This window comes from Coregonus clupeaformis, chromosome 36 (genome assembly GCF_020615455.1).
Source record: "Coregonus clupeaformis isolate EN_2021a chromosome 36, ASM2061545v1, whole genome shotgun sequence".
NCBI classification, from domain to species: Eukaryota; Metazoa; Chordata; class Actinopteri; order Salmoniformes; family Salmonidae; genus Coregonus; species Coregonus clupeaformis.
The window spans coordinates 20,735,150-20,750,049 of NC_059227.1; the positions used below are offsets into that span (position 1 = coordinate 20,735,150).

Genomic DNA, 14,900 nt, shown 5'->3' on the forward strand with positions numbered 1-14,900 from the left:
CACAGTACAGTAGGGCAGTCAGAACTAATCAAATTGTTATCCACCTCCTTGCTATGGATTGGACATACGGTAAGAACGGGAGTGGTTTGAAGAAAATGGGCCAATCAGGTGTGCGTTTTCTGAAGGTCAGTTTTGTGGCTCCTCGCTCTGACGCGTGAGGTGGCTCTCCAACAATAGAAAGTGGTACGTACCATCACAGTCTTTACGATAGGTACATTTCCCAACGAAGTCAAGATTATCTTTTCTACTTTGCATTGATAAAATTGTTTCCTCGCCTGTGAATGAATCTTAAAATCGGTTGTTGTACTATCTGTTGCATTAGATTGTGCCCCCTGGATCCCTTCTGGAAGGGAATAGTGCCTTGTTCCTTCGCTGCTAAACGGGATTAATTTCACCCCAGCTATGATAACCAAAGCATGGAAGTGGGTTGGATTGGATATGTGAATTGATAGAAACATCGGCGTACACTGTACTGCAGTAGAGATGGCAAGACTATAGGAGGAATTGAAAATACATTTAAGGTATGATATAACATTTTATCATGACATAATTTTTGCATGCTCTAAAAACTGCTAACATGAAGAATATTTGAGAATTGGGAAATGTAGTCAAATTGCGACCATTTACTTACACAATTAACTGTTAAAATATTTAGCCTTTACTGTCTGTAACAATAGAGCAACTGAGCTAGCCACTCGTGACAGGTGTGAGGAAAATATATTTTTTAACTTGTCCGTTTGTTGCACAAATCTGGTTTTATTTGTTGCATTATGCATACGGCAATTAACCAGGATGCACAAAAAGAGAGAAAAAATACCTAGCTACTTGGCCAGTGGTCATGTTTTGAAAATAGCCCGGGGAAGGGATCAAGGTTTCACATCTGCACGAACTCACGCTAACGTAATTGGTTCAATAGATGGTGGTTGTAAATTACGAGAGCTGGTTAGCAAGCAGCATGCTAACTATCACACCACATTGTCATTCTGAAGGGTTGGTGTGAATGAAAGTATACATCAGACATCTTCTCAATTCATTATCATCAACTCAGTTTTTTTTTTAGCAAACTCTGGTCAACATTATCGATATATAGCTAGCTGACGATTTTCTTTGGTTGCATGGGCAAGATAACGGTGCATCAACCCCCTTTGTGCAAAGCGAGCACGCACGGACGTCATTTCATTTTCTCACGAAGAATGCATTGACTTTTCGTTGCAGAAGGTTTGGGGTCCTCTTCGATCGACCTTCAGTTTGTTTCCAATGAAGTTGTCTATTGGGGATGGGGACGCCACAGCCGGGGAAAATATTTTTGGGAAGTGCTTTGAAACCTTAGAAACCTCTGAAACCCTTTTCTGACTCGGGCGCCTTGAGTTCATTTGTGGCAAAAACACATAATGTGACTACTACACACTAACCTGAATCACAACTCGTGTTTTGAGATAGCCATGTCGTTTGGGTGTATTTTTTATTCTAAATGTTTTGTTATTATGCAAATGTTTTCTGTAATGCTTTTTCGGGTTGTATCAAAGTAGCAGTTTAGGCCTATAGCCCCGACAGCAGCACATCCCTACTGGTTACATATAGATATTGACAGGCTTTCATCTTAGGATGTATTTATACTGAACCAAAATATAAACGCAACATGTAAAGTGTTGGTCCCATGTTTCATGAGCTGAAAAAAAGATCCCAGAAATGTTCCATATGCACAAAAAGCTTATTTCTCTCACATTTTGTTCACAAATTTGTTTACATCCTTGTTAGTGAGCATTTCTCCTTTGCCAATATAATCCATCCATCTGACAGGTGTGGCATATCAAGAAACTGATTAAACAGCATGATCCACAGGTGCACCTTGTGCTGGGGACAATAAAAGGACACTAAAATGTGCAGTTTTGTCACACAACACAATGCCACAGATGTCTAAAATTTTGAGGGAGCATGCAATTGGCATGCTGACTGCACAAATGTCCTCCAGAGCTGTTGCCAGAGAATTGAATGTTCATTTCTCTACCATAAGCCACCTCCAACGTTGTTTTAGAGAATTTGGCAGTACGTCCAACCAACCTCACAACCGCAGACCACGTGTAACCACGCTATCCCAGGACCCCCACATCCGGCTTCTTCACCTGCGGGATCGTCTGAGACCAGCCACCCGGACAGCTGATGAAACTGAGGAGTAGTTCTGTCTGTAATAAAGCCCTTTTGGGGGGAAGAACTCATTGTTATTGGCTGGGCCTGGCTCCCCACCCATGGCTGCTCCCCTGTCCAGTCATGTGAAATCTATAGATTAGGGCCTAATGAATTTATTTCAATTGACTGGTTTCCTTATATGAACTGTAACTCAGTAAAATCGTTGAAATTGTTGCATGTTGCGTTTTATATTTTTGCTCAGTATATTATGATAGTTTGTCAGTTAATTTAGTTGTGATAAGATTACATTATTTAATGTCTCTCGCAGCATGATATTAGCCAACATGATATAAGCCTGACTGACGACGGTCCTATTTGATGTCTATAGTTTAACATCTGTGTGTATGCGAATGTGGTGAGGAGCGCGCCAGGTCCTGCATTTGCCAGCGAGAAGCGCCTGTCATTCAAATCTTGTACAGTAGGTTATATTAGATCTCAACCCTCTATTTTTATGATATGCCATATGGCATACATTTCCACTGAAGTTGGAGAAGAATCCCCTGAAATTATTGCTTAGGCTAATATCTCCTGTCCCGAATCTAATAACAGATCGTTATAGCAATGGTAATCTGATCAAAAATAATTTAGAGAAGAAGACTATGTCCATGAATCACTGCAAGGATATGTTTTGTTGTTGTTGTTTTCTATGAGTAGCAGCAACGTTGGTCAGGCAGGTGTACCTGATATTCTATCAAATTTAGTGCTGATTGTCTGCTATCTATGCTGACTGTTTTTACTAAATGTTGTGTTGTTGCCATGTGATTCTGTCCCGCTGTGTTGTGATATCTGTTCCCCTTGTGCTGTAACTGTTCTGGATTGACCTTTGTGTTTGTCATATGTCCCTGTCCTTCTGTGTCGTCTGTCTTGTCCTGTGATTTCAATGTTTTTATTTGAATTGTATTTATTTTATCACTGGCCAGGCCATCATTGTAAATAAGAATTTGTTCTTAATTGACTCGCCTGGATAAATAAAGGTTAAATAAAAAATATAGGATAAGAACACAGAGTGGGTTCAAGTTTCAAGTTTTAATGTCACGTGCACAAGTACAGTAAAATGCCTTTTCTTGCAAGCTCTAAACCCAACAATGCAGTAATCAATAACAATGTAATACTAAAAATAACAAGGTAGAACAAAAACATACGAGAAATAGAAATAAGAAGAACACGAGAAAGTAAGTAAGCATACTATATGCAGGGTCAGTCAGTTCCAGTACCATATTTACCATGTGCAGGGCAGTGGCGGCTGGTGGGAGGAGCTATAGGAGGACGGGCTAATTGTAATAGCTGGAATGGAGTTAATGGAACAGTATCAAACATATGGAAACCACGTTTGACTCCGTTCCATTTATTCCATTCCAGCCATTACAATGAGCCCATCCTCCTATAGCTCCTCCCACCAGCCTCCACTGGTGCAGGGATACTAGAGTGATAGAGGTAGATATGTATAGGGGTAAGGTGACTAGGCATCCGGATATTTGATAAACAGAGTAGCAGCAGCGTATATGATCATTGAATGTGTGGTCCTCTGTAGCTCAATTGGTAGAGCATGGCGCTTGTAACGCCAGGGTAGTGGGTTCGATCCCCGGGACCACCCATACGTAAAAATGTATGCACACATGACTGTAAGTCGCTTTGGATAAAAGTGTCTGCTAAATGACATATTATATTATTATTGTATGTGAGTGCGTGTGTGTAGAGTCAGTATAAATGTATGTGCATATTTTGTGTGTGTGCAAATGATGAAGTGAGTGTCAGTGAGTGTGTAGGGCCCTGTGAGTGTGCATAGAGACAGTCCGTGTAGCCATTTTGTTAGCTATTTAGCAGACTTATGGCTTGGGGATAGAAGCTGTTCAGGAGCCTGTTGGTATCAGACTTGATGCACCTGTACCACTTGTCGTGCGGAAGCAGAGAGAACAGTCTATGGTGGCTGGAGTCTTTAACGATTTTCCGGGCTTTCTTTTCACACCGCCTGATATAGAGGTCCTGGACACCACACACCCCTCCCCTTTTTGTCTCAACATTTTAAAATTATACTCAAGACACATTATCTTCACACATATTTTAGATGCTTTTCACTGACAGCGGCAAGTCAATAATCAGCTAGGCCTATTGCCACGCATGCTGGTCAAATTGCGGTCTTTCCAAGCTTGTGATTTTAATTTAATTTTTAAAGAAGCTAATGATTCTCTATTCCTCTGTGGCTAAGTCGTGCTTTCTGTTGAAGTATTTTGAATGATGTAATTTATTTCTGTATAGACAGGAGTGATTAGCCTATATCATTTTGGCAAATTTATTTACATTGACTTTTCTATTGGACCCATCGCTATGCCATTTCTCTCCTGTTCTATTGGTTTTCATATCAAATGTATTGTCCAGAAGCCAAAGGCACAATCCTAGTTTTCATATTAGCAAGCCATCTTAGTTGTTGCATCTTTAGATTACCCCTCTTTCTAAGTTTCTAACAGAGATTTTCATCTCTGTCACATATGGTGACGCTGTTTAGAATTGTGTTTACCCAGGTGCGCTGTTTAGAATGGTGTACCAATTTGTAAGTCGCTCTGGATAAGAGCGTCTGCTAAATGACGTAAATGTAATGTAAATGTAAAATGTGTTTGGCAAATGTTTTAAAATGTTTTTTATTGTTCACTTAATTACATAGGTTGCATGTTCTGTTAAAATGCATTACCATAAATCTAAATGTGATTTTTCTGTCATTCTGAGCACCGTGGGTGGACGCCTTAATGGGTTATGCACCCAATGGATATGGGTCCGGTAAATTTCTCAAATGGCCGGTAAAGTAAAATCTTCCTGGTCACGTTATCAGGTGACAGGAGGGGACTAAGCACCCGTGTTGAGGGTCAGCGTGACGGAGGCTGTCTGAGGAGTTTATCAGTCTGCAGCAAAAGGCATCCAAAGCATGTCATGACTGGCCAGTTCCCATACATGGGGCTTTAAGTTCCTTTGCAGCGTGGAGGGACAGGACAAGCACACATTTCACGCCCCCACAAATGGAGACATGAACTTAAAATCACCCCATTAAAGCATTTAGGAGATAAATGTTCTGGCTCTCTCTCTCTCTCTTGCCCCTTCCTTTCTTTTCTGCCTCTCTCTCTCTCTCTCTCTACACTAGAATTCACCCTTGCACAACTAGTTTGAGGTGATGCACCTAAACCATGGACCTTGACCAACAGGTCCTCTGGGTGCTCTGGGCCCTGTCCCAAACCACTTTAAAAGTGTGTCCTTGTTATCTTTGAAGTGTGTACTTATCGTCCAAGTGGGATTTCCTTATCTCCTGGGTTTGTGTTATCTTCCCTTGACACACTTGCTAAGAACTGGAACGGGCCCAGTGGAGAGAATCACAGAACCAAAGTAGAGGAGAGGGAAGATAAGGGCGGCAGGTAGCTTAGTGGTTAAGAGCGTTGTGCCAGTAACCGAAAGGTCGCTGGTTCTAATCCCCGAGCCGACTAGGTGAAAAATCTGTCGATGTGCCCTTGAGCAAGGCACTTAACCCTAATTGCTCCTGTAAGTCGCTCTGGATAAGAGCGTCTGCTAAATGACCAATTATTTATAAGATGGACATACATAGCCTATTGCCCAATCTTCCATGCCTTTATTCCCTATACTTCTCTTTGTTGAAGTTTTACATTAGCCTGTGTAAATGCAAGTCAACTGTTATATTAGGTAAATAATGTTACATATGGTTGTCATTAAAATTGTCATGTCACATTGCTTGTGTCATGTCTGCAGTTTTGCCCAGTTAGTGATAAAGTAATAGCTGCAGGAATATCCTCACCAATGTGTATTTCTTATTTCTCTGTTGTGAGATGTCCACTTGCTTTCAATCAGTCTCACCCAGAGGGTTTCCTCTCTCCTCGCCTCTCACTTCTGTTTGTTATGGTTGCTTTGATCCAGGGCCGGTCCTTGCCATTCTGCCACCCCACCCCAATAGTCCCAGTAAGCAAAATGACGTTGAAAAGACATGTAAAATACATATTTTCCATGACGTTGAAAAGGCATCTTTTCCGGATGTTGAAAAATACATTTTTCCGGACAATGAAATCAGGTTCATTTTCGGTTCTGAATGAAAGTTGAAAATACTTATTTTCTGGATGTTGAAAATACTTATTTTCCAGACGTTGAAATCAGGCACATTTTTGGTTCTGAATGAAAGTTGAAAAGACGTGATTTATAGACGTCTATGTTTGGGCCAAATGAAGGCTGGTCCAGACCGGACATCGAGTCGTGCGTACTGGGGTGTAACCTACCGTGTCGCCACAATGGAATTTTATGAATGGCCACCATTTGTAAAACAGGCCGTTGCATTGGCTTTATTAGTCCTGATTCCTGTGACTAATCAATTTGGCTATTTAAGCTCTGAATATCAGCTACCAAACTTTATCAGGAGTTATCGTGAGCCTATTTGCAATGTGTTTACACAGTGGGAAATGCAGAAGTATTTTCTTTTTCGCTATCATCAGCTTGTCAAAAATTGACGGATACAAACTTTTTTTATTTTTTTATTTTTATTAATAATTTATTTATTTTATTATTATTTTTTTTCAGGGGGAATGGATCAGCTTAATATTGCAGATATATTGTATCTTCTATCAATGTAATTGTCTGCATCACTTCCAATCCCCCATGTTTTTTTTATTTTTTATATATATACTCCCCTTTATTACTTTTCAACCCCACCATCCTTTCCCTACTTGGAGTAAATTAGTGAACAACAATGCCCAGGCCTCTACTTCCGGTCTATACTTACTATCTACACCTTATGGACAGAGTTAATTTTACAATAATTCTATTATATATATATATATTTTTTTATTATTTATTTATATTTTTTGCTCCTGAACTTCTTCTACTCTCAACCTCTCCGATCATTTTCATGGTGTCCATCCGGTTTGCTTCTATATGCCATATCTTTCTAACTGTGCTCCTTCCCAAAAGCTCCCAACATACAACCTATATACTTATTATGGACACAGTATGCTTACATTATTAGCTATCTTTGTTATTATTTGTTGTTATTTGTTATTAGTCCCATCCTTCAACTCTATTCAATACCTCCCATCTATCTCTTAACACCATCCATATAGGATTTCTATTTGCCATATATATTTCGACCGTACTATGATGTTTTACAAAAATTCTGAACCTTTCTATTCTCATTGCTTCTACAGATTGTGAATTAAAAATAAACATTTTTGCTAAAAAGTATTATTATATTATTGATTGATTGACTATGACTTTTCAGATCACCCAGTAATGCTATCTGCAAGGTTAGTTCCAGGTAAATATTGCAATCCTTTAGCCATTCCTGGACCTGTGTCCAAAAACAAGCTACAAATGGACAGAACCAAAACAAATGATCTAATGATTTTGTCTCTTCACAGCAAAACCTGCAGAGCTGGGAAGATTGTATCCCCCATATAAATAACATTCTATTGGTAGCAAGAATTTTATATAATAATTTAAATTGAAAGATTCTAATTTTTGAATCCGGTGTCGTTTTGCGTGTCAGTTCATAAACACTATGCCATGGGATCGGTACGTCAAAGATCTCTTCCCAACTATTTTGCAATCTATATGGGTCGGCTGTCAATCCTTTGGTCCTTAAGTGAAACTGATATACTTTTTTATTTATCACAGTTTTCCTTAACCAATTATGTTCTTTAATGCAAGGCCGACAGACAAGTTCCTTACTTTCTCCCCCTTCCACTTTCCTCTTCCACTTTTGCGGTAAGGCTGCAATTATTTGGTTGTAACTTTGGGTAGAGCAGACATTTCCATATGTTTTTGTTAGCTGCATGTGCGACATAACTCCACCAGTCCTACCGATGATATCATTTACGAAGATTATACCTTTTTTAAACATTCTGTCAAAAAATAAAGGTTTTTTGTCAATTAGTATATTTGAATTTAACCACAATAGTTGTTGCATTATTTGTTCTGTCGTTTCTGGAGGATTAAATTGAAATTGCAACCAACTTTCTATGGCTTGTTTTAGAAATAGTGACATTTGGGAGATTATTTCCTTTTCAAATAACTGAAAGTGAGAGGTTGTAATCTGAATAAAGGGAAAAAGGCCTTTCTTGAACATTGGGTGAGACAATCTTACTAATTTGCTTGAGAACCAGTTCGGATTTAAGTATAACTTTTGTATGACTGAAGCTTTTAGTGATAGGTCTAATGCTTTAATATTTAATAATTTCTGTCCTCCAAATTCATATTCATTATATAAATATGCTCTTTTAATTTTGTCTGGCTTGCCGTTCCAAATAAAATTGAATATTTTTTTCTCATATAATTTAAAAAACTGTTCGCTAGGCGTAGGCAAGACCATAAGCAAATAGGTAAACTGGGATAATACTAAAGAGTTAATCAGGGTGATTTTTCCACAAATTGACAGGTATTTTCCGATACAAACTTGCATGACAATGAGATGAAACTCCTGGACAACAGTTGTGATTGTCCATTACATATTGAGCATTTTACTTTGACCTGTCCTGTTTTTAGGATATGTTGTTTGTTAACATGACAGCACATCTTTTTATTTGAGCGCCATTTATGTTAGGCTATTTGATTGGAGAAACCTGCATGATGTAAAAAGTGTCTGTCTCATTACATTGTAATACATTTTATCTCCAGCCTGTAGGTTACAGAAAATGCCACATACTCTTTCTACCATATCCTTTATCTGCTACATGATTTATATTATATATATTTTTTTACTGAACGTTGGTGGAGCACCACAGCGATGCGTCTCTCCAACAGCACCATGAAGAGGCGCGCTTGGAATGGACAAGCTAAATATTTTTGCGCCCCTGCCTTTGACAAAGTGGGCACTGTTTATCACAGGGCAGCACCAGCGCTCACCTAAAAACCCATATGCCACTGGTTGTGAGAAATTGTCATTGTTTTTTAACAGAATTACGTCAGGTCTTATGTGTTGTTGTTGGAGGTGCGTCGTGGTCAGTTTAGCTCAGAAAATGCCGCCCTCGTCAATCTGCAGCCTAATCATGCCTAATGAGCGGGCAGGCTTTGCTTTGATCTGTTGCCAGCCTGTAGCTTTCTCTTCTCACACTGCCTTTCTGGTGTGTGAGAGAGAAAGCAGAGGGCAGAAATAGAGGAGAGCAAAATGAGTCCAGGGGTTGTGTGTGTGTGAATCCCCCTGGCGTACCTTAACTGCTAGGAGGCCTGTCTGTATAGCTCCTGTATCTCCCAGCTGTTGGGATACAGCACACACACTGGGGCCATTGTTCGTCCTCTCAAACCAATCAAATCACATTTTATTTTTCACATGCGCCAAATTCAGCTGGTGTAGACTTTACTGTGAAATGCTTGCTTACGAACCCTTCCCAACGATGCAGAGTAAAAAAATTATAATGAAAAGAAAATAGTAACACAAGGAATAAAATAAAATACACAAGAATGGTGCTATATACAGGGAGTACCAGTACCAGATCAATGTGCAGAGGTACGCGGTAGTTGAGGTAGATATGTACAGTGCCTTGCAAAAGTATTCATCCCCCTTGGCGTTTTTCCTATTTTGTTGTATTACAACCTGTAATTTAAATTGATTTTTATTTGGATTTCATGTAATGGACATACACAATATAATCAAAATTGGTGACGTGAAATGAAAGAAATAACTTGTTTCAAAAAATTCTAAAAAAATATATACCGGAAAAGTGGTGCGTGCATATGTATTCATCCCCTTTGCTATGAAGCCCCTAAATAAGATCTGGTTCAACCAATTACCTTCAGAAGTCACATAATTAGTTAAATAAAATCCACCTGTGTGCAATTTAAGTGTCACATGATCTCAGTGTATATACACCTGTTCTGAAATGCCCCCGAGTCCGCAACACCACTAAGCAAGGGGTACCACCAAGCAAGCGGCACCATGAAAGCCAAGGAGCTCTCCAAACCGGTCAGAGACAAAGTTGTGGAGAAGTACAGATCAGGGTTGGGTTATAAAAAAATATCTGAAACTTTGAACATCCCACAGAGCACCATTAAATCCATTATTAAAAATTGGAAAGAATATGGCACCACAATAAACCTGCCAAGAGAGGGCCGCCCACCAAAACTCACGGACCAGGCAAAGAGGGCATTAATCAGAGGCAACAAAGAGACCAAAGAAAACCCTGAAGGAGCTGCAAAGCTCCACATCGAAGATTGGAGTATCTGTCCATATAACCACTTTAAGCCGTACACTTCACAGAGTTGGGCTTTACGGAAGAGTGGCCAGAAAAAAGACATTGCTTAAAGAAAAAAATTAGCAAACACGTTTGGTGTTCACCAAAAGGCATGTGGGAGGCTCCCCAAACATATGGAAGAAGGTACTCTGGCCAGATGAGACTAAAATTGAGGTTTTTGGCCATCAAGGAAAACGCTATGTCTGGCGCAAACCCAACACCTCTCATCACCCCGAGAACACCATCCCCACAGTGAAGCATGGTGGTGGCAGCATCATGTTGTAGGGATATTTTTAATCGGCAGGGACTGGGAAGCTGGTCAGAATTGAAGGAATGATGGATGGCGCTAAATACAGGGAAATTCTTGAGGGAAACCTGTTTGTCTTCCAGAGATTTGAGACTGGGACAGAGGTTCACCTTCCAGCAGGACAATGACCCTAAGCATACTGCTAAAGCAACACTCGAGTGGTTTAAGGGGAAACATTTAAATGTCTTGGAATGGCCTAGTCAAAGCCCTCAATCCAATTGAGAATCTGTGGTATGCCTTAGAAGATTGCTGTACACCAGCGGAACCCATCCAACTTGAAGGAGCTGGAGCAGTTTTGCGTTGAAGAATGGGCAAAAATCCCAGTGACTAGATGTGCCAAGCTTATAGAGACATACCCCAAGAGACTTGCAGCTGTAATTTCTGCGAAAGGTGGCTCTACAAAGTATTGACTCATCTGGATTCACCTGGTCAGTCTATTTCATGGAAAGAGCAGATGTTCCTAATGTTTTGTACACTCAGTGTATAGTCTAGTGAGTGTGCGTAGGGTCAGTGCAAGATAGGTTCAGTGCAGATAGTTCGGGTAACCATTAATTGACTATTTAGCAGTCTTATGGCTTAGGGATAGAAGCTGTCTCGGAGCCTGTTGGTCAGAGAGCCGATGCTCCGGTACAGTTTGCTGGACGGTAGCAGAGTGAACAGTCTATGGCTTGGGTGACTGGAGTCTTTGGGAATTTTTCGGGCCTTCCTCTGACACCGCATGATATATAGGTCCTGGATGGCAGGGAGCTCGGCCCCAGTGATCAACTAGGCTGTCCACACCACCCTCTGTAGCGCTTTTTGGTCGAGGGAGGTGCATTTGCCATACCAAGCGTTGATGCAGCCAGTCAAGATGCTCTCGAGGGTGCAGCTGTAGACATTTCTGAGGATCCGAGGGTCCATGCCAAATCTTTTCAGCCTCATGAGGGGGAAGTGGCGCTGCCGTGCCCTCTTCACGACTGTGCGGGTCTGTGTGCACCATGTTAAGTCCTTAGCATTGTGGATGCCGAGGAACTTGAAGCTCTCGACCCACTCCACTACAGCCCCGTTGATGTGGATGGGGTCGTGCTCACCTCTCTTTCTCCTGTAGTCCACGATCAGCTCCTTGGCCTTCCTGACATTGATGGAGAGGTTGTTGTGCTGGCACCACACTGCTAAGTCTCTGACCTCCTCCCTGTAGGCTCTCATTGCTGTCATTGATCAGGTCTACCACCGTTGTGTCGTCAGCAAACTTGATGATGGTGTTGAAGTCATGCGTGACCACGCAGTTGTGGCTGAAAATGGAGTACAGGAGGGGACTAAGCACACACTCCTGAGGGGCCACTGTGTTGAGGGTCAGCGTGGCAGAGGTGTTGTTTCCTACCCTCACCACCTGGGGACAGCCCGTCAGGAAGTCAAGGATCCAATTGCAGAGTGAGGTGTTCAGTCCCAGTTTCCCTAGCTTGGTGATGAGCTTGGAGGGGACTATTGTGTTGAACACTGAGCTGTAGTCTATAAACAGCATTCTCACATAGTTATTTCCCCTATTGTCAAGGTGAGAGAGTAACTTTTCAGACAGTAGTATTCTGCTCCGGCATATCATTTTCTATTGTTTCCCTGACAACAATAAACGTTGCTGATGGATGTGCTGCTGTGTTGTTTTTTTATGGTAGGATAGCTAGATGTGCTTTCTTTCTACTAAATGTCTTGGTAAGTCACAGTATTTGAATACATTTTAATTAGGCTACTTTTTTAGGATACGGTGGTCTGCACGCAGGCAGCAAGGCAGCCTTCACGCAGCAGCTCGAGATTATTTTTAATTGAGTGTTCTGGTCACCTAGTGATGGAAGTTAGTCTGTTTCAGAAGCAGCATTACTTTACAGAGAAGGTAGCTCTAGCCTTTAGCCCAGCGCGATTATTGCCTGTAATCCATGGTTTTTGGTTTGGAAACGTTCATATAGTCACTGTGGGGATGACATAATCTATGCACTTATTGATGAAGCCTGTGACTGTTGTGGTAAACTCCTCAATGCTTGTCACGATCGTTGAGAGATGGGTCGGACCAAGGTGCAGCGTGAAAAGCGTACATGTTTATTAACTCAATAAACATCAAACAAAACAAGAAACAACGTAACGTGAAGTCCTCCGGCTATACACATACAAACGGAACAAGGTAGGCAACCAGGCTACTTAAGTATGATCCCCAATCAGAGACAACGAGCGACAGCTGTCTCTGATTGGGAATCACACCCGGCCAAACATAGAAACACAATCTAGAACTACAACATAGAAATAGACAAACATAGATCTCAAATAGACATTCACACCCTGACTCAACAAACAAGATTTCCATAGGTCAGGGCGTGACAATGCTATCGGATGAATCCCGGAACATATCCCAGTGTCACGCCCTGACTCAGGGGACTCCTATATGTTGAGTCAGGGTGTGTATATTCTTTGTGGTGTTTTCTATGTTTCAATCTATTATGTGTAGATCTATGTTGGCCGGTGTGGTTCCCAATCAGAGGCAGCTGTAGCTCGTTGTCTCTGATTGGGGATCATACTTAGGCAGCCTATTGGCACTAGTGGGTTGTGGGATCTTGTTCCGTGTAAGGTATGTTGTGTGTGCTACCTTGGACTTCACGTTTCGTTTCTTGTTTTGTCGAGTGTTTATTGGTTTAATAAACACGTACGTATATCACGCTGCGCCTTGGTCTGTCCCGTCATTAAACGAACGTGACACCCAGTCTGTACTAGCAAGACAGTCCTGCTTCATCCAACCACTTCCGTATTGAGCGCATCACTGGTACTTGCTGTTTGAGCTTTTGTTTGTAAAGAGGAAGCAGGAGAATGGAGTTGTGGTCAGATTTGCCGAAGGGAGGACGAGGGAGGGTCTTGTTTCTGTGGGTAGAATAAAAGTGGTCTAGAGTTTTAACATCCGCTAGTGGCGCAGGAGACGTGTTGGTAGAAGTTTTAAGTCTCCCTGCGTTAAAATCTCCGCCCACCAGAAAAGCTTCCTCTGGGTGAGCGGTTACAGGGCCTGATCCTGTCTCACTGACTGACTGGTGCCCCTTGTGTATCACCACCCTCCCCATCCTCTCTCTCTCTTTCTTTCTCTCTTTCTTTTTCTTTCTCCCACTCCTGTACCTGCACCTCTTCTCTCTTCCTACTGCCCCTCTCTTATTTTCTCTGTCTCTCTCCCTCTTCTCTCTCTCACCCTCTCTCTCTAGGGTCAGTCAGTAACTTGACAAGATGCATTTGAAATACAGTAGGTCTGTGCCGCCATGTCTCACCCCTGGACTAGTCCCATTGGAGCAGAAGTGCCCACCGATCACCACAGCCAGAGCGAGTCTGGATGACAACCTAACCCTGCCCTCTCTCACCCCATACTTAACTTTTCCAACCCCTTTTAACCCGTATTTCTCACTGCTCTAATCCTCCCTCCCTCCCTCTGTATCTCTTCCTCTCTCTCTATGGTGTAGACAGCAGGTGCTCACAGTATGATATTGCTCTCTATCTCTACCTCTCTCTCTCTCTCTCGCGCGCTCTCTCTTGTAAACAGCAGGAGCTCTGTCTCCTTCAGCAGTAATGGCTGGCATGGTGCAGGAAAGTCTCAGATTAGTAAGAGGTAGCCTAACTTATTGTTTTGAAGCCCCACCACCTGTAGTAACCATGTATGTTTTTCAATGGCCTATAGGGGGAGGGAAGCCTTCAGAGTAGTAGCTGTTGTATAGTAATAGGGTAACTAGCCTAACAGGTTACTTATACACAGTAACTAGTAGTAGTCTCTGTTAAGATAAAGAGGTCAGGGAGACCCTGAGGACTGCTGTCAGTCATTCAATTAGTAATACATTATCAGCCCTGCAACCAGAGCTGCCTGCCTGTCGCATGGTTGGCCTGCTCCTTTCTCTCTGTCTCTCGCGCTCCAGCCACGGACCCAAACGCTGTGACACAATGGGGTCAGGTAAGGTTGGGAGGGACTCTCCTGTGGTGGTGCGTGTTTGTTTGGATGGTAAACGTAGTCCGATACCTCACACAGCACAATGCAGCAGCTAGAGTCCCCCTCAGCGTCCACTGGATACTGTGTCCTGGGTAGCCATGGAGTCTGGTCTCTGTGTCTGTGAGACTTTAGATGAATAAATCAGGCCCAAGCTGGCACCACTACATCAGAGTGATTCATTGCAATACATTTCAGCTGCACTCCAGGCATGTGTGTGTTTCAG

General features: G+C 41.9%; 1 protein-coding gene across 3 annotated transcripts in view; it reads left to right on the forward strand.

The window, feature by feature from the left end:
* Nucleotides 1–140: 140 nt before the first annotated feature.
* The window catches only part of LOC121552364 (wiskott-Aldrich syndrome protein family member 1), a 160,734-nt gene continuing 145,974 nt past the window's right edge, over nucleotides 141–14,900 (forward strand). For 2 of the 3 annotated variants that reach the window (XM_045211304.1, XM_041865245.1), the window contains exon 1: nucleotides 152–521. The gene's annotated coding sequence lies outside the window, so the exon portion shown is untranslated. Of the gene's footprint in view, nucleotides 522–14,900 lie in introns of all 3 variants that reach the window. The other variant, XM_045211303.1, reaches the window with a different exon arrangement.